Below are 20,103 nucleotides of genomic sequence, written 5' to 3'. Positions count from 1 at the left end.
ATTTGTAAAACATTTTTTACTGTAACACAGAAAGTTTAACCAGAGAAACGCAACTTAATATTTATTGCCCGGATTCTGCTGTTTTTAGAAATATCTGACATGTGGCCCCAGTGTGCTAATGGAATGAAACACAGGCCTCAGAAGCAAAGGAGCACCTACAGAATTTTGGGGCCTCCTTTTTTTAGAATATATTTTAGGCACCATGTCAGGTTTGAAGAGGTCTTGTGGTGCCAAAACAGTGGAAACTCCCCAAAAGTGACACTGTTTTGGAAACAACACAACTCAAGGAGTTTATCTAGAGGTATAGTTAGCATCTTGACTCCACAGATCTTTTGCTAAATTTATTGGAATTAGTTTGTGAAAATGAAAATCTACTTTTTTTCTGAAAAAACATAGAAATTTGTAATTTTTACAAGAAATAAAGAATAAAAAGCAACAAAAAATTTGTAAAGCAATTTTCCTGATTACGACAATACCACATATGTGGTAATAAACTGCTATTTGGACCCACAGCAGAGCTCAGAATGGAAGGAGCGCTATTTGGCTTTTGGAGCTCAAATTTAGCTGGAATAGTTTTCGGGAGCCATGTCGCATTTGCAAAGCCCCTGAGGTACCGAAACACTGGAAACACCCTAAAACTGACCCCATTTTGGAAACGACTCCCTTTGAGGAATCTATCTAGGGGTATAGTGAGCATTTAGACCCCACAGGTCTTTTGCAGGATTTATTAGAATTAGGCCGTGAAAATGAATATGAACATTTTTTCCACTAAAATGTTGTGTTTTTTTCATTTTCATAAGGGATAAAGGAGAAAAAGCACCCCAACATTTGTAAAGCAATTTCTCCCGAGTACGGCAATATCCCATATGTGCTCATAAATGTTTTTTCATTAGAAATTAATTAACCCTTTCAGGACTGTTCAATTTTTTGCTTTTACATTTTAGTTTTTCCCTCCCCACTTCCTAAGAACCATAAAGTTTTTTCTTTTTCCATCAATAGAGTGGTGTGAGGGCTTATCTTTTGCAGGAGGAGTTGTAGTTTCTAGTAACACCTTTTAAAGTACCATTTAATGTACTGGGAAACTGAAAACAAAATTCTTTGCAGGCTGAAATTGGAAACAGCTGCGATTCCTCCATTGTTTTCTGGGTTTCGTTTTTGCGTCTTTCACCGTGCGGTAAAAACGACAACTTTAATTTTTTCTGAGACTTAATACGATTAAGGTGATGCCAAATTTATACAGTTTTTTTTTTATATTTTACTACATTTACGAAGTAAAGACTATTTGTTAAAAAAAACAAACGTTTTGTTTCACCGCAATCTGAGAGCCATAACTTTTTTTGTTTTTTGCTCGATTGAGTGGTGTGAGGGCTTATTTTTTGCGGGACAAGCTGTAGTTTTTATTGGTACAATTTTTTGGAACATACAACTTTTTGATCACTTTTTATTAATTTTTTTTTTCATAAGTTAAAGGTGAGCAAAAAACAGTGATTTTGGCGTTTTAAATTCTTTATTTTTTACGTCATTCGCCGTGCGAGTTAAGTAATGGTATATTGTAATAGTTTGGACTTTTATGGATGCAACGATACCAATTTTGTTACTTTTTTATTTTTTACATTACTTTAGGGGAAAAATGGGAAAAGTTTTTTTTGGGACTTTTGGGGTTAATGCACAGCAGATGGTGCAAAGTGAAAATGTAAATTTCGCACTGATATGCCATTTTAGTGCACAATATGTTGTGCCCAGTTTGTGCCACTGAAGACAAATACTTCAAACAAAGTTGAGCGGGTCATCTCGGATATAAAATATCACATATGTGGACATAAGCTGGTGTCTGGCTACGCTGTAGGGCTCAGAAGGGAGAGAGCGTCATTTGGCTTTTGGAGTGCAGATTTGCTTGGTAGTAGTTTTGTTTGGAGTACATCAGGGTATACATAAGCTGTGCGGAGTACATCAGGATATATATAAGCTTTGCGCAGTACATCCGGGTATATGTAAGTTGTGCGGAGTACATCCGGGGATATGTAAGTTGTGCGGAGTACATCAGGGTATATGTAATCTATGCGGAATACATCAAGGTATATGTAAGTTGTGCGGAGTACATCAGGGTATATGTAAGCTGTGCGGAGTGCATCAGGGTATATGTAAGCTGTGCGGAGTGCATCAGAATATATATAAGCTTTGCGCAGTACATCCGGGTATATGTAAGTTGTGCGGAGTACATCCGGGGATATGTAAGTTGTGCGGAGTACATCAGGGTATATGTAATCTATGCAGAGTACATCAGGGTATATGTAAGTTGTGCGGACTACATCAGGGTATATGTAAGCTGTGCGGAGTGCATCAGGGTATATGTAAGCTGTGCGGAGTGCATCAGAATATATGTAAGCTGTGCGGAGTACATCGGGGCATAATAAGAGGGTATAATAATGCGGTAAATGAATAATAATTCATAGATATGTGGCCAGTGTCGCACTGATAAATGGTGCCCGATCTTATCTGTTTTTGGAACGCTCTGGACAATTTCTGTCGCGATATTCTGAGAGCCAGAACTTTTCTATTTTTTCTCCACCGGAGCTTTGTGAGGGCTTAATTGTTGCAGGACAATCTGTAGTTTTCATTGGTACAATTTTGGGTACACGCGATTTTTTGATCTTTTTTTATTCAGTCTTTTGGCAATCAAGGTGACAAAAAAACAAATTCTGACAATGTTTTTTCTCCTTTTTTTTTTCCACAATTTTGTTATTACACCGTGTTCCAAATTATTATGCAAATGTTATTTTTCGCTGATTTTCCTAAATAGTCGATGCAAATGAGAGTCAGTATATTCTTCAAGCCATCAGCCGTTGGAGTATAATGCAAATTTTATTGAACAAATCTCCTAATGATAACAGATTTTTTTTAGAAGTAAAAAACTCAACATGCACTGTTTCAAATTATTATGCACAATAGAGATCAAAACATTTTAAAGGCTGTAAAGAGAACTAAAATGGTAATTTGTTTCATTTGCAGCATCAGGAGGTCATATTTACAGAAATCAAAAGTTCTTTCAATAAAAAAAAACTTAACAGGCCAAGTTACATGTTAACATAGGACCCTTTTATTTGATATCACCTTCACAATTCTTGCATCCATTGAATTTGTGAGTATTTGGACAGTTTCTGCTTGAATATCTTTGCAGGATGTCAGAATAGCCTCCCAGAGCTTCTGTTTTGAGGTGAACTTCCTCCCACCCTGATAGATATTTTGCTTGAGGATGCTCCAAAGGTTCTCAATAGGGTTGAGGTCAGGGGAACATGGGGGCCACACCATGAGTTACTCTCCTTTTATGCCCATAGCAGCCAATGACACAGTGGTATTCTTTGCAGCATGAGATGGTGGATTGTCATGCATGAAGATAATTTTGCTACGGAAGGCACGGTTCTTCTTTTTGTACCACAGAAGAAAGTGGTCAATCATAAACACTACGAACTTTGCAGAGGTCATTTTCACACCGTCAGGGACCCTAAAGGTGTAATGATAGGGGTAGGGAAATGGACAAGTGAGCCCTAATCTACCCGCCACTCTGTCCCTGCCTACTTGCAACGACCCGCCCTAGGCGACGGGGTACAACTGGGCGGCGGTCCCTACGCTCAGTAAGTGCACGAGACAAAACATACAAGGGAATATAAAGCAAAGGGAAAGGGGCAGTTGCCCACGGCAACACCGTGAGCAACAGAGTGGTGAACGAGCCAAGTCAAACCAGGAGAGCACGAGGTACCAAACGCAGAGCAGAAGAGTAGTCAGAAAGCCAGGGTCAGAATGGAGCAGGATCAAATTGTTAGGAGCTGTAGCTGGGCCAGGAAACCACACGGAAAGAATCACAAGCAAGGAGGAAAAGGAAAGGCAGGTATAAATAGACAGAGGGCGGGAGCTAGCTGAGTCTGGCCAGGCTGCGATAGGCTCTCCCACTCCTAAGCCTGCCAGCCTCAGTGGTGGAAGCTGGAGTCAGTCTCAGAGAGATACTCAGGTGAAGACTGATTACCTAAGGAAGTTAACCCTGAAGCTGTGCCTGGCAGATCCTTTACAAAAGGAGCCTACCAGCTCTCTCCCCATGATTCCAGCCCAAAACATTACTCCGCCACCTCCTTACTGACGTCACAGCCTTGTTGGGACATGGTGGCAATTCACCAACCATCCACTACTCCATCCATATGGACCATCCAGGCTTGCACGGCACTCATCAGTAAACAACACGGTTTAAAAAATAGCCTTCATGTATTTCTGAGCCCACTGCAACCGTTTCTGTTTGTGAGCATTGTTTAGGGGTGGCCGAATAATAGCTTTATGCACACTTGCAAAGCTCTGAAGGATCCTACACCTTGAGGTTCGTGGGACTCCAGAGGCACCAGCGGCTTCAAATACCTGTTTGCTGCTTTGCAATGGCATTTTAGCAGCTGCTCTCCTAATCCTATTAATTTGTCTGGCAGAAACCTTCCTCATTATGCCTTTATCTGAACGAACCTGTCTGTGCTCTGAATCAGCCACAAATCTTTTCACAGTACGATGATCACGCTTAAGTTTTATTGAAATATCCAATGTTTTCATACCTTGTCCAAGGTATTGCACTATTTCACGCTTTTTGGCAGCAGAGAGATCCTTTTTCTTTCCCATATTGCTTGAAACCTGTGGCCTGCTTAATAATGTGGAACGTCCTTCTTAAGTAGTTTTCCTTTGATTGGGCACACTTGGAAAACTAATTATCACAGGTGTCTGAGATTGATTACAATGATCCAAAGAGCCCTAAGACATAATACCATCCATGAGTTTAAGGGTATGTTCACACGTACACGTCCGTTACGGCTGAAATCACTGAGCTGTTTTCAGGAGAAAACAGCTCCGCAATTTCAAATGTAATGGCAAGTGCAGGCACTTTTCGCTGCATCCATTACGGACGTAATTGGAGCTGTTTTTCCATGGTGTCAATGGAAAACGGCTCCATTTACGTCTCAAGAAGTGACAGGCACTTCTTTGACTCGGGCGTCTTTTTTACGCTCCGTCTTTTGACAGCGGCGCGTAAAAAAAATGACCGTCGGCACACAACATCGTAAAGCCCATTCAAATGATTGGACAGATGTTTGCCGGCGCATTGGAGCCGTATTTTCGGACGTAATTCGTGGTTAAAACGCCTGAATTACGTCCGTAAATAGGGCGTGTGAACATATCCTAATTAAAAAACTAATAATTAAATGTTTATGACACTTAAATCCAATGTGCATAATAATTTGGAACAGAGTGTATAAATATATCCTATATAATTACAGATCCAGAACCAAGCTCATACATATATACAGCACCAAAACTGAGCCCAGTACATAAATGCAGCATTAGAACCAAGCTCAGTACATATATAAAGCACCAGAACCAAGCTCAGTACATATATACAGCACTAGTACCAAGCTCAGTACATAAATACAGCACTAGAACCAAGCCCATACATATATACAGCACCAGAACCAACCTCAGTACATAGCTACAGCACCAGAACGAACCTCAGTACATAAATACAGCACTATAACCAAGCTCAGTACATATATGCAATACCAGAACCAAGCTCCGTACATATCTATATCCCCAGAACCTAGCTCAGTACATATATACATCCCCAGAACCAAGCTCATTACATATATACTGTCATGTGCAAGGCCGCAGGCCATCAGTCTTACTCACCTCCTGACTGCCGCAGCCATGGATCTGCGAGCACTGGCCTCAGTCTCCTCCTCCTTAACCTGTAGTTAATGTTAAAGCGGTAGTCGTGCTGTACTGTAGTCCATGCCTGTCCTGCTACACCACACCTGACATCTGCCTGCTGCCTAAGTCCCAGCCCAGCCTGTCATTGCTACTGTCCGAGCTGCCACAGGTACACTATACGAACTATAGATTGTTGGCAAGCTGCCATACCGTCAAGGCGGTACAGCCCAGTGGGTCCACGCACCCAACGTGACATATACAGCACCAAAACAATCTCATACATTTATACAGCACCAGAACAAAGCTCAGTACGTAAATACAGCATCAGAACCAAGCTCAGTATACATATATACAACACCAGAAATACAGCTCAATTTAGTGCAACTCCTGCTGTATAGGTTTGTACGGCGTAAAAGTACACCTCCCAGCATGGCCCGAAGAATAGTAAGGATATGCTGGGAGATGCGGTTTCACAAAAAAAATCATACCACCCATCATCTCGCTGCAAATCATACAGTGACTACAGTACTGATTAGAGGCAGAATAAACATTTACATTAAGTAACTCATCAGTGACGTCTCAGATTCTAGTTCTTTTCTTATCGCTCTGGTCCAGAAATCTATGATGGATTTCTCCCGGCCATGACCCATTTCTGCTGTTTTCCGCTCAGATGTCTTCTCCTGTTTATAGTGCCCCACATATAGACCCCCCACATATAGACCCCCTGTTGATAGTACCCCCCTGTATATAGTGTCCCAAATTCCCACATATAGACCCCCTTGTAGAAATTCGCCAACAACCCCACATATAGACCCCCCTGTAGATAGTGTCCCACATCCCCACATATAGACCCCCCTGTATATAGTGGGCCACATATAGACCCTCTTGTATATAGTGGCCCACATCCCCACATATAGACCCCCCCTGTAAATAGTGTGCCCAAATCCCCACATATAGACCCCCCTGTATATAGAGGCCCATATCCCCCATACAGACCCCCCCTGTAGATCGTGCCCCACATCCCCACATATAGACCTCCCCTGTAAACAGTGGCCCACATATTTTCAACCCCCTGTAGATAATGCCACTCACAGTTTTATTAGAAAAAAACAAAAAACGTTACATACTCACATGATCCCGTTCCCGCGCTGTCCGATGGCAATGCAGATCTTCTCTCTTCTGAGCAGGTCTGCTGGAGCTGAATGGCGTGTCGTTCAAAGGCACTGATTGGCAGGGGAGAATGACTTGCTAGTGTCATTGAAAGGCGCTGTTTGGTGGGGCAAGTCATTTTGCCCCGCCAATCAGTGTTATTGTAAGGCGCTGATTGGTCGGAACATGCCCGGCCATTCAGTGCTAAAACATGTATTTGTACCAGCGTGCTTTAGACGCAGGTACAATTACTGCAAGACGGCGTGGCTGTCGCTAGCACCGAGGCCCCCTCCACTCCTACGGGCATGAGAGAGCCTGTGTCGCCCGGCCCATACATGTTAGAGGCTCGGTGGCGCGGGTCCCGTAGTTGTGGCGCAACCGCTGTAGTAGCCATAACGGATGCTAGTATCGCCACCGGGCATATGTGTGGGGAGGGGCATGTTGGCTGGCAGCACGGGCCCCCTCAAGCCGCGGGCTCCGTACCCCAGACCTGACGGGTTCAGTATCGGCAGGTCCTGCGTGTCTCTGACACGCAGGATCCACCTGTAATTGATCATATCTAAGTTCTGAACTTAGATGTGACCGATTACAGGTGGGTCCTGCGTGCTGACATTAAACCTGTCACGTCCGCGGGACTGACGGATTCAGTGTAAAATGAACGATACAGCAGTTCTATATACAAAATAGCTGTATCTCCAAAAGTAAAATGATTTTTTAAATAAAGACTAATTACAATGTTACACTAAAGAAACTGACTATTTATTTTTTTTAAAAGTGCCCTCAAAGGTGTTCATAGCCTTTAATCTGTTCCTTTAAAAAAACGAAAAATGCATACTGTAACAATATTACAAATATATTGTATTGCTACTGTGCTCAGTTCCAGTTATATACTATCACCAGGTGTAATAGATAGAGGTCAACTCTGCAAACAGTTGATGTAGGCGGTGTGACAGCATAGGTAATAATTCTTCTTGATGGCACTAAGACTTTGATAGTCATATGGATAAAAGGCTAGGAATTCTCTCAGAGAAGGATTCATTACAGCTTGTATCAGCTGAAAAAAAGAGATATCTTCTGTCCTCCGGCTATACAACAAAAACTACTCACAGTTTGATTGGAAGGTGTTGTAGAAATTTATTTGCAAAATTTATCAAGACAGATGATTCACAGATTGTTTCCACTGTAACTTTAGATGGTGAGTGATTCATCGCTTGAAATAACAAAGTCATTAGTTATATTAGCATTCTTGGTCACTGCAAGAAGAGATTGGTTGTTATGTAGAACCGTAGCTGACAGTTATCTAAAAATAGGATTATTTATTATAGTTCTAATAAATGACAACTCCCAATCCCTGGAAAAATTATTCGAAATGCTATTCAACCAGACGCTATTGAAAATGATGCTTATTTTTTTTATTTACCATAATAAATAGATTTGTTAAAAAGGAATGATTTATGATATGTTGTCATCTATCACATAATTAACTTTTTATTTAGCTAGTCTTTAAATGAGTTCATTGACAAGTCCTTCTGTAAAAGACATTAAAATATGTATAACTGTCTGCTATAAAATAGGATGTCTCAAAATGTAAATTCTTTTATTTCTTTAACTGCTATGTCTCGCACCTCCTTACAAGTCAGTTAACTAAATATGGAACTAAATAAATGGCTAGATTTCATTTAAAATTCATGTTTGGTTTGACCTTTCTCAATAATTAAATTGTTGATTGGATAAAATGTGGGAAACGGTGAGAATAATCAGAATAATTTAGGTACATGTCATAATAGATTCATTATAGGTTTACACTCTACTTTGCTGTTCTATATAAACTCTTTAATTAACAGTTTTCAAAGGCAAATCTAAACCGAGATAATAGTAATAATAGCTTACCATCAATAGCATATCTATAACTTCCCAGTAAATAGGAATCTGCTGAGTGAGTGTTGATGGGGTATTGCTATGGTATACTATCATAGTGATGGCAGGCAGCACACAAAAAGCAGTTGTCTGTCAGGATGCCCAATTTAGCATCCGAGCAACTGCTATCTGTCTTCACTAAGTATTCTACACTCAAGCCTCCATTACTTCTTTTTGCCATAGATTAATTTGCATTACTCACAGAAACACTCATATCAGAGGTGCAGCTTAAAGCCCCTGGACCCCAAAACTATATCCATTGCATGGATCCTTCCTCCCTCCTGATCCTTCACTGTACATATACTGGACCCTAAGACATACCTAAGTTTAGACAACAGAATAAAAGGTAAACAATTTCAGAGTAATTTCAGTCTTCCCTGGTGGTTTAGGGTAGTGTAGGGGATAATGTCAGCTTCCCTGATGGTCTAGGGTACTAGAGGGGTTAACCGCTTCCCGACATCTGCCGTATATAAGTATGGATCAGGCTCCCGGGCTGAGCCCGCTCCATAGAACAAGTGTGTCAACTGTATCTTACAGCCAACACTTTAGTGTAACAAATGGGATCCCGCTCGAGCGTGATGCCACTCGTTTAACCCGTTGAATGCCGCGGCCAATAGCGACTGCACATTTAAAGGGTTAGAAACAAGGAGGCGACCCCCTCTAATGTTGCAATGGCTCCCCCGCGACCATATCACGGGTGCCATTGGTTGGCATGGCAGCCTGGGGGCCTGATGGGCATCATAGGAGAGCATCAGTATAAAGATATACTGAAATACATTAGCATTGCAGTATATCATGCAAGCGATCCAACGATTGTTGGTTCAAGTCCCCTAGGGGGACAAGTAGAAACAGTAAAATAAAGTTGTTTTTTTTAATAAATAAAAAAAATATATATTAAAAGTTAAAAAAAAAAAACTTTTCGCATTTTCCCTCAAGCAGAATGTAATTTATTTTTTAAAATTAACATAACTGGTATCAACATGTCCATAAAAGTCTGAACTATTACAATATATCATTATTTAGTCCACACCATGAACGCCATAAAAAAAATAAAATTAAAACACCAGAACCGCTGTTTTTTGGTCACTTCATCTCCCACAAAAAAATGGAACAAAAATGGATTAAAAAGTCTCATGTACCCCTAAATGGTACCATTAGAAACTAAATCTCACCCTGCAAAATATTTGCTCTCATACCACTCAATCGATGGAAAAATGAAAAAGTTATGGCTCTTAGACTATGGTGACAAAACTCAAATTTTATTCTTAACAATCAGTTTTTCCTTGTAAAACTTAAAAATAACTATATAAATTCGGTATCGCTGTGATTATATTGGCCCGCATAATAGAGTTAACATCCTGTTATTACCGCATGGTGAACGCCGTAACAACAAATCTCCCTAAAAGATTGAGGAATCACAGTTTTTTTTCCTATTTTAGCCCACAGATATATTTTTTTGCCAGTTTTCCCACTACATTATATGGTGCAATAAATGGTGCAGTTATGGCTTTTGGAACATAGGGAGGAAAGAACGAAAGTGAAAATCCGAAAAATGGCTGTGCTGGGAAGGGGTTAAACTAACAGTGTGTTATGCATATTTTAAATTTGCAATCTCTGGTTCAGAATCTGGTACAAATAAACCTGATTCAGGTAATCCATTCATGCAGACCACGGGACGGAAATGATGCAGATCTTCCACGCTAATTTGCGTTTATTTCAGTAAGATTATCTGAAAACTTGTAGAAAATGACAAATGACATAACATATGAGTGGTGTCAAATAACATACATACTTACACATACATACATACATACATACATACATACTATATACACACACCCTGTATGTATAAATATATACAGGGTGGGCCATTTATATGGATACACCTAAATAAAATGGGAATGGTTGGTGATATTAACTTCCTGTTTGTGGCACATTAGTATATGGGAGGGGGGAAACTTTTCAAGCTGGGTGTTGACCATGGCGGCCATTTTTAAGTCGGCCATTTTGTATCCAACTTTAGTTTTTTCAATGGGAAGAGGGTCATGTGACACATCAGACTTATCAAGAATTTCACAAGAAAAACAATGGTGTGCTTGGTTTTAACGTTACTTTATTCTTTCATGAGTTATTTACAAGTTTCTGACCACTTATAAAATGTGTTCAAAGTGCTGCCCATTGTGTTGGATTGTCAATGCAACCCTCTTCTCCCACTCTTCACGCGGGGTATAGAAAAAAGACCACGGCGCCACATAGTGTAATTCAGTAAGGTAGGCTGATGGAGGAATAAAAAACCATGCTCACCAGATTGCCATAGGGTAAAAGCGGGTAAACCACGAGTGCTGCTGCCAGATCCAATCCGGTTACCGAGGGAAACCGCTGATTTGTAGTAGATTGGTGTAGAGAAAAACGGATCTATCTCGGCGCTGCTTAGTGGTACAAGTCGGTGGAGAAACGAGTAGTCTCTTGTAATATTGATGAATGTTTTCATTGCAGTAGCAACGCGTTTCGACGCCGAACAGGCGTCTTCATCAGGCATAAAATTGTTTTAAAACAGGACAGTATAAATACACACCACTGAGTAGTGATTGGCCCAATTCAGATGAGGCAGAAGTTGACATAAAAAAACCGCCAAAAAACTTTGGGGTCAAAGTTCAAGATAAAAATAGGCAAATAACAGAGAAAACAATATATACTGAGATTAAGTAATAAAAACAAACGGTACTTAGTTAAATACACAATTACAATGTATAACGGAGGATAAGCTGAAAAAGGATACGTGTCACATCTGGATTTGCGGAACTAATGGGAACGCAGCCTTTTATTGAAAAATAGGATATAGTTCCCAAAAACAGTGTTAATAAAATTGGTACGGCAAGATGTGTGTTTGTTGTTGTTTACTTCTCTCAGAATTAGGTATTTAGATAGTGTGTCGGTTTCAGTTTCTTAGTGTTTGAATCGTTGTCAAGGAGACCATGTAAACTACGGTGGCCGGGAGGGACCAAAGTTAGAAGGTGGGGCGCATGTGGTGGAACGCATGGTGGCCCGCACGTTGAAACGCAAACCACGGGGGTTCGTGTGGATGTAATAGGAGAAGAATGAAGAACCTCTGCTGGGGATACGTAGGTAAGGGGAATACATTGTAATACAGTAATATGGTAATATATGTGTATATGGGAGATAGTTGTAGAGATGTTTTTACTCCAATTGACTGGAATTTGAATAACGGGAGCAACGTAAGTTTTACTAGTAGTGTATTTATAACAAGTAGATTGGCTATAGAATCGTGAAAGCATGAGGGATAGATGCTGCTGGTAGGGTTAGTCCAAAGCTGATTCCGAAATGTCGTTCAGGCCCCTTGGATGTAGTGTGTCCATTTTAAAAATCCAATAATTTTCCCGTTGTTTTAGTTTATTGAACCTATTTGGAACATCTGGATGGATGTGTTCTATAGGAGTAATACTGATTAGGTTAAATTGGCATTTATGTATCTGGGCAAAGTGGCGAGATACACTGTGTTTCACGAAGCCGGTGTTGACATTGAAGCGGTGGTTATTGACCCGGGTTCTCAGGCATTGGGTGGTCCTGCCAATGTATTGTAGTTGGCATGGGCATTCAATAAGGTAAACAACGTATGAACTGCCGCAATTGAGGAATGTTCTGATAGGGAAAGATTCGTTGGTGACTGTGGATGTATATGTGTGTTTTTTGTTACTAATGTTATTACAGCATAGGCAACGGGAATGACCACATTTATAGGATCCTTTCAGATCGGACAGGAAATGTGTGTTTGATGATACTTGCTTCTTGATTCTACTAGGGGCTAGAATATTTTTGAGGTTTAGGGACCGCCTAAAAGTGATACTGGGTTTAGCCGGGATCAGGTCTTTCAGAAAGGGGTCACTCTTGATGATGTGCCAATGTTTGCCCAAAATTGTCCTGATAGTTTTGTTTCCTTTGTTATACGTGGTGATGAAATTGGTGTTGAAGTTTTTAGCAGGTCCTGAGTTTTTGAGGGGCGGATTTAGGCAGGAGTTTTGTGTTAGTTCAGTGGCCTTAGTTCTTGCACCTTCTATTAGTTTTAGGGGGAAGTGTTTGTCGATGAAACGTTTTTCTAGTACATTGCACTCTTTTTGATAATGGTTATCTGTGCTGCAGTTTTTCCTGATTCTCCTAAACTGGCCAAAAGGTATGTTTAAAAGCCACGGGCGGTAGTGGGCGCTTCTGAAATCGATGTAACTATTAACATCTACTTGTTTAAAGTGGGTTTGTGTAATGAATTGGTTGCTAGCTCTATCATGGCTGATAGTAAGGTCAAGGAAGTCAATGGAGACAGGGGAAAATGTGTGTGTGAAGGTTAGTTCGTAATTGTTGCTATTGAGGTTCTCAATGAACTGGGAAGCTTCTTCGTTGCTACCTCTCCAGACTATGAATAGGTCGTCTATATATCGTCTGTAAAGTAATATATTACTCTTGAATCGATGTGGGCCATGAATGTATGTATTTTCAAAGGCACCCACGTAGAGGTTTGCATAGGCTGGTGCAAACCGAGTGCCCATTGCACATCATTTTACTTGATTGTAAAATTTATTGTTAAAACTGAAAGTGTTACGGTGGAGAATAAATCTGATACAGTTGATAATGAATTGAACTTGTGACTCAGGGATTGCAGTGTTGGATGATAAAAATGATTCTGTTATTTCAATGCCTTTGTTGTGTGGGATGTTGCTGTACAGCGAGGTGACGTCGGCTGTCAGAAAGCTAATTTGGGATGTGAGGGGATCAAAAATGAGGTTGTTCAGGTCTCTGATTAATTGCGTGGAGTCTTTTAGGTATGATGGTAGGGTGGGTACTAATGGTTGCAGGTGAAGATCGACGAAATGGGACAGGTTGCTGGTAAGGGAGCCAATTCCAGATATAATCGGGCGTCCTGGGGGGTCTGAAAGTGACTTGTGAATTTTGGGTAAGTGATACATGAAGGGCATGTTTGGAAAAGGGACGGACAGGAATTTTTTCTCTTTTTTAGTGATGAGACCATCGGTGGCAGCAGTTTCTATGAGGTTTTTGTATTCGGATATGTACGTGGATAATGGATTAGAGGCAAGTGTGTGGTAGAATGAGGTGTCACTCAGGATTCTTGTGGTTTCGCAGAGATATTTTGTTTTGTCTTGGATAACTATGCCTCCTCCCTTATCTGCCGGGCGGATGACAATGTCGGCATTTTTTTGGAGAGTTTTCAATGCTTTTCTTTCGTTTGGGGTTAGGTTGTCAGGGTGGTGTGCTAGTGTTTCGATTGACCTGAAATCGTTATTGACTAGGGTGGAAAAAGTTTCCAACAGGGGACCCTGGTGATGAGTTGGGTAAAATGTTGACCTCGGGTGGACATCTACCGGGATGGCGTTGGTAAGGGGACTGTTTAGGGGTTGTTCAGAGGCATCCACAGGAGTGGTGGTGTATTTGGCCATAGCAAAATGTCTTGTCAAGGTTAGTTTACGTATGTATCTGTTGAGGTCCATGAATAGTTCGAAAGAATCAATTGATGATGTTGGGCAAAATGAAAGACCTTTGCTGAGTAAACTGTGTTCATGAGTATTCAAAATATAAGAGGATATGTTGAATATTTTTGTTATTCCTGGTGGGGGACAAGGTTCCTCTTTTTGCTGAGGGAAGGTTTGTTTGTTTCGGTTTTTTCCTCCTCTCCGTCCTCTAGGTCTGTGGCCAGCTTTATTTTCGTAGAGATTTTGTGTAGCATGGAAAATAGGTTGGTGATTGTTTGGGCTTTCGGGCTCCTGATGAATGGCATTAGTGATTCCTCGCTCATGATTGTGGGAGTTAGAGGGGGGCCGACTAACTGTGAGGGGAGACCTAAAAAAGATGTTGCATTGTAAGTATAGTCAAGGGCAGAGGTGGCTAGGTCTGTCTCAGTGTTCGTGGTGGTATACCTATGAGGTGGGTCTGAACCTTCTGGAGGCTGATGAAATATGATGACGGGTGAATTCGGATTGGGGGACTGAGGGGAGTTATGGGTAGACAATTGTAATAGAGATGAATTGCTGTCGTCCATCGTGTCATTGAGGGAGAATACAGGGGAGTTGCTGGTGAGGGGCAATTCCATTGGTTCAGTGGTGGAAATAAGTCTAGAGAGATGAAGATCTAGGTCAGAGGATTTAAAAGCGTTAATGGGTATTTGTTGAGTTTTAAATCCTTGGGGACGGGAAATATTGGCTATGATGTTGGGAATTGTGCTTTTGGTTGGTTTGTTGGGGACGTCAGTCAAGGGGTGTTTATTCTTTACACTGGTGTCACAAACTTGCATTTGGGGTGTTGCCCCAGTGCTGGTTGGTCTAGTCTTGGAACTATTCCTGAAAGATCTACTGTATGTAAAACTCTTCTCGCGAGGAGTAATCGGATTACCCTGAATTACTTTGTTCCCTTTCGGCAAAATGTTAAATTCGGGCACGGTGGGGTTCTTGTGAGAGCTAGGCAGGGAAATGGGTCTCCATTCACCGGAGGGGTTACGATTATAGTCTGCACGATCTCTCAGCAATTTTTTCGCTTTCTTAGAGATGAGTTCTTTCTCATAGATGGTTAGCCTATTATTAGTGGATTTTTCTAGTTTATAGAAATCACACTGGTCTTCAAAGCTTAGGAGTTGGTCTTTAATCAACAAAATTTCGGAGCTAAGTTTAATGCTAAGTGAGGTACGTTTGTTATGTAGCCTTTCTAAGTAGCCTGTATGGCATGAGTCGGTGAAGGTTTTCCAGTCAGTGCTGAAGACAGTGTCGTCAGTATAAGGGTTAGTGGTTAAAATCCTCAGACCTCTAGGTGCAATATTCTCAGAAATGTACAACAATAGAAAACGGCAGTCTATGCTCTGTAGAGCTTCCTTTTTCAAGGCATCTTCTAGGGATAAATAAAGGTCAGTCATCCTCTGGGTTTGTACCGCAGAAAGGTTCGTACTCACTATGTGAGGGGATCCAGGTAGAACATAGTTTCCAATTGATTCCAAAATGAGCCGTTCCTGTTGGTGACGAAGTCCAACATAGTTCTTGGAGAAATCCGGTGTTGGAGGAGTAAACGAGTGGTGGTAGATGATGATATAGATGATATCCTGGTAACTCTCCAAAGTTCATGCGGCTGCCAGTGCAGGAGGGGAATCCAACAACCAGTGGGTAAGACGAAAATCTCGCCCAGGTAGAGGTTCTCCTGTAATCGGGATATCAGCTTCGGAGGGAGCCGATGGGAACCGATCTAAGTGCGGGGTATAGAAAAAAGACCACGGCGCCACATAGTGTAATTCAGTAAGGTAGGCTGATGGAGGAATAAAAAAACATGCTCACCAGATTGCCATAGGGTAAAAGCGGGTAAACCACGAGTGCTGCTGCCAGATCCAATCCGGTTACCGAGGGAAACCGCTGATTTGTAGTAGGTTGGTGGAGAGAAAAACGGATCTATCTCGGCGCTGCTTAGTGGTACAAGTCGGTGGAGAAACGAGTAGTCTCTTGTAATATTGATGAATGTTTTTATTGCCGTAGCAACGCGTTTCGACGCCGAACTGGCGTCTTCATCAGGCATAAAATTGTTTTAAAACAGGACAGTATAAATACACACCACTGAGTAGTGATTGGCCCAATTCAGATGAGGCAGAAGTTGACATAAAAAAACCGCCCAAAAACTTTGGGGTCAAAGTTCAAGATAAAAATAGGCAAACAACAGAGAAAACAATATATACTGAGATTAAGTAATAAAAACAAACGGTACTTAGTTAAATACACAATTACAATGTATAACGGAGGATAAGCTGAAAAAGGATACGTATCCCCAGCAGAGGTTCTTCATTCTTCTCCTATTACATCCACACGAACCCCCGTGGTTTGCGTTTCAACGTGCGGGCCACCATGCGTTCCACCACATGCGCCCCACCTTCTAACTTTGGTCCTTCCCGGCCACCGTAGTTTACATGGTCTCCTTGACAACGATTCAAACACTAAGAAACTGAAACCGACACACTATCTAAATAGCTAATTCTGAGAGAAGTAAACAACAACAAACACACATCTTGCCGTACCAATTTTATTAACACTGTTTTTGGGAACTATATCCTATTTTTCAATAAAAGGCTGCGTTCCCATTAGTTCCGCAAATCCAGATGTGACACGTATCCTTTTTCAGCTTATCCTCCGTTATACATTGTAATTGTGTATTTAACTAAGTACCGTTTGTTTTTATTACTTAATCTCAGTATATATTGTTTTCTCTGTTGTTTGCCTATTTTTATCTTGAACTTTGACCCCAAAGTTTTTTGGCGGTTTTTTTATGTCAACTTCTGCCTCATCTGAATTGGGCCAATCACTACTCAGTGGTGTGTATTTATACTGTCCTGTTTTAAAACAATTTTATGCCTGATGAAGACGCCAGTTCGGCGTCGAAACGCGTTGCTACTGCAATAAAAACATTCATCAATATTACAAGAGACTACTCGTTTCTCCACCGACTTGTACCACTAAGCAGCGCCGAGATAGATCCGTTTTTCTCTCCACCAACCTACTCCCACTCTTCACACACTGATAGCAACGCCGCAGAAGAAATGCCCTACCAATCTGACCCCCTTAGACTTTATCTTTGGGGTCATCTGAAGGCAATTGTCTATGCTGTGAAGATACGAGATGTGCAGCAACTGAAACTACGGATACTGGAAGCCTGTGCTAGCATTTCTTCTGCGGTGTTGCTATCAGTGTGTGAAGAGTGGGAGAAGAGGGTTGCATTGACAAAAAAAAGCCCATACACAGTGTTGCCTGACTCCAATATCTGAAGATTATTTGCTCATTTAATTCCTTAATTCCGCCCCCCCCCCCCAATCTTTTAGTTTGACCTGTGAAGCAAAGAAGTGAAGTTTCATATAGGGGACTGACAGTCTATCCCAAATATCACATTTTCTTTTACATGATGTGAACGTCCGTATGTATGTATAGCTTAACTGGGGAAGAGATGCATTATGGGAGGAAGTCAATTTGGCAAAGGCAGTGTAATGCTCTGGGAATATTCTGGGAAACCTTGGGTTCTGGCATTCATGTGGATGTTACTTTGACATGTACCACCTACTTAAAATTTTTGCAGACACCCCTTCATGGCAACAGTATTCCCTAATTGCAGTGGCTTCTTTCAGCAGGATATAATGCACTATACCACACTTCAAACATTTTTGGGAATGGTTTGAAGAACATAACAAAGAGTTCAAGGTGTTGACATGGCCTCCTAATTCCCCAGATCTTTATCAAGTCCCCACTTCCCAACTTACAAGGATTAAAGGTTCTGCTACTCACATCTTGGTGCCAGATACCACAAGACGCATTCAGAGATCTTGTGGAGTCCATGCCTTGACGGGTGAGAACTGTTTTGGCAGCACGAGGGGATCTACACAGTAATAGTCAGATGGTTATAATGTCATGTCTGAAAGGAGTACATACATACCACACATAAATACACGGAGGCAAAATTTGAAGCTCATGGGCCCCATTGCAGAACCTGTAACAGGGCCCCTTGCCTACCGTGCGCCATTTAAGATACAGGTGTCTTTTTGTGGCACCCTTTATAGGTACAACCCTGTACATACGCTTTCTGTCCTACATGACTGATTGTAGAGTATTAACTTTAGTTTGTACATCCCGTACACTGGTGAAATGTCTCATTATTACCTCCAATTTTACTGTATGGAACTATTGCTGGGAAACACCATAAATGTCTTTAATAATAAAGTCGTATACACCTGAGAGAGAATAAATATTTCAGTCCGCACAGAATAGGACTAGTACATTAAGACAGGGAACATCTTTTGTTGTAGCATTTGGTAACGTTATCTTGAAAGTTTATATAGAGTATTTTACTTGTAGTCCGAAAAAAGTCAGGACTCTATGATATAATAAAACATTACATATTAGCCATTATGTGACCATTTTCTGTGTTTACTGAGTTCTGTAGGAAAACATTAGTGTGCACAGGAATACACAAAGCAATGTTGAGACCACATTGTACATTTATACATAATATCAGACAAACACATTATCACAGTCTAAAAATAAATTTTTCACATTCCTTTATTCTGTTTGTATGTGCTTATTATCTAGGCATGGCTGCTGAGTCAATATTTGGAGCTTACATATTTTCAGCATCTTCCGGTGGACTTCCAACTTATGAAATTACTTGTGCTGAAATTTTGAAGAAAAAAAAGTTTCCTCTACTGGAATTATAGGTAAACATATGTATTTGTACATATCATATTATTTATTAAAGAAATATTGCTGCCAAGGCTCTGTTCACAATGCTGTCAGAGGCCCTAATGGCAGTTCCACCAGATTTTAGGGCATGACCACACGTGGCGGATTTCCTCCGCAACTGTCCGCATCAATGCCGCACAGAATCTGCGTTGCAGATTCTGCTGCGGATCTGCACAAAATGTGCAGAAAATTGATGCGGACTAGCTGCTGCGGACTGCGGGAAAAGTGCTTCCCTTCTCCCTATCAGTGCAGGATAGGGAGAAGGGACAGCACTTTCCCTAGTGAAAGTAAACGATTTTCATACTTACCGGCCGTTGTCTTGGTGACGCGTCCCTCTTTCGGCATCCAGCCCGACCTCCCTGGATGACGCGCCAGTCCATGTGACCGCTGCAGCCTGTGCTTGGCCTGTGATTGGCTGCAGCCGTCACTTAGACTGAAACGTCATCCTGGGAAGCCAGACTGGAGACAGAAGCAGGGAGTTCTCGGTAAGTATGAACTTATATTTTTTTGACAGGTTGCTCTATATTGTGATCGGTAGTCACTGTCCCGGGTGCAGAAACAGTTACTGCCGATCGCTTAACTCTTTCAGCACCCTGGACAGTGACTATTTACAGACGTCTCCTAGCAACGCTCCCGTCATTACGGGAGCCCCATTGACTTCCTCAGTCTGGCTGTAGACCTAGAAATACATAGGTCCAGCCAGAATGAAGAAATGTCAAGTTAAAAAAGCAAGACGCATCCGCAGCACACATAACATGTGCATGACAGCTGCGGACTTCATTGCGGAAATTAGAATCTCCATTGAAGTCAATGGAGAAATTCCGCCATGAGTCCGCCACTGCTCCGCAACAGACAGAGCATGCTGCGGACACCAAATTCCGCTCCGCAGCCTATGCTCCGCAGCGGAATTGTACGCATCGTCTAAACGAACACTGCTAAATTAAAGTGAAAGTCAATGGACAAACGGCTCCGCTGCGGATTAACGCTGCGGAGTGTCCGCAGCGGAATTTAAGTGAAATTCCGCCACGTGTGGTCA

Source organism: Rhinoderma darwinii, chromosome 2 (assembly GCF_050947455.1).
Source record: "Rhinoderma darwinii isolate aRhiDar2 chromosome 2, aRhiDar2.hap1, whole genome shotgun sequence".
NCBI lineage: Eukaryota > Metazoa > Chordata > Amphibia > Anura > Rhinodermatidae > Rhinoderma > Rhinoderma darwinii.
Note: the sequence above shows the minus strand (reverse complement) of the source record.